This window comes from Acyrthosiphon pisum, chromosome X, assembly GCF_005508785.2.
Source record: "Acyrthosiphon pisum isolate AL4f chromosome X, pea_aphid_22Mar2018_4r6ur, whole genome shotgun sequence".
NCBI lineage: Eukaryota > Metazoa > Arthropoda > Insecta > Hemiptera > Aphididae > Acyrthosiphon > Acyrthosiphon pisum.
The window spans coordinates 48781369-48782551 of record NC_042493.1 but is presented as its reverse complement, the minus strand read 5'-3'; positions in this window follow the sequence as shown (position 1 = coordinate 48782551).

Here is a 1183-nt window from a genome sequence, read left to right as displayed (position 1 = left end):
GATGAAAATGGGACTACACTTTACGATTGGGTAGAACAAAAAGACCTAGCTCTTATGATCGACCTAAAAGATGTAGGTACATTCAGATCTGCAAGATGGCAAAAAGATTACAACCCTGACCTATGCTTCGTGACAAAAAACAACCATGGACTCCCAGTAAAAACAAGTAGACAAGTTCTCAGCGACTTCCCTCGAAGCCAACATAGACCAATCTTTATCAAAGTTGGAATTCAAATACCAATCACAAATTCCATTCTAAAACCCCGTTGGAATTTTTTAAAGGCAGACTGGAATGATTACAGAAAACGCTTGGATGATAACATAAGATGGATCAAACCAGAAGCTGACAACTATGATCGCTTTGTCAAGATGGTCATCCAAACAGCAAAGAAATGCATCCCAAGGGGTTATAGAAAAGAGTACATTCCGGGCTGGAGCAAAGAAAGTGACGATCTATATAATGAATACCATATAAACAATAACCCAGAGACAGCAGATGCACTCTTAAATTCACTCTCCATATCACGAAAAACCCGATGGATGAATACAATAGAAGAAATGGACTTTAAACATTCTAGCAGAAAAGCGTGGAATCTACTCAGGAAAATCGACCCCAATAACAAACGAAAAAAACATAATACCGAAATTAAGCCAAATGCATTTGCTAATCGAATAATTGAACTCTCCAGGGCAAAAATAGATAACAAGTATAGAACAAAAGTTAAAGTTGAACTAAGGGAAAGCAAGCGTAATGCTGAACCAAAATCTACTTTTGCGAGAGACTTTACTGACACCGAAATTACAACTGCAATCAAATGCATGAAATCTGGAAAAGCAGCTGGCTTTGATGACATATACCCAGAATTCATAAAACATAGTGGTCCTAAAGTTAGAATATGGCTCTCAAAATTTTACTCAGACATCATAGGTAGCAACAAACTCCCAAGGTATTTCAAGAAAACTAAAATTTTAGCTATACTTAAACCAGGGAAGCCAAGCAATGAAGTACAAAGCTACCGACCAATTGCCCTGCTTAGCGTCAGTTATAAGCTGCTTGAACGTCTTGTCTTCAATCGTATCTCTGACACAATAAATCAGGTCATCCCTATAGAACAGGCGGGTTTTAGATCAGGAAGAAATTGTTGCGACCAGGTTCTTGCATTAACCACCCGAATTGAGAATG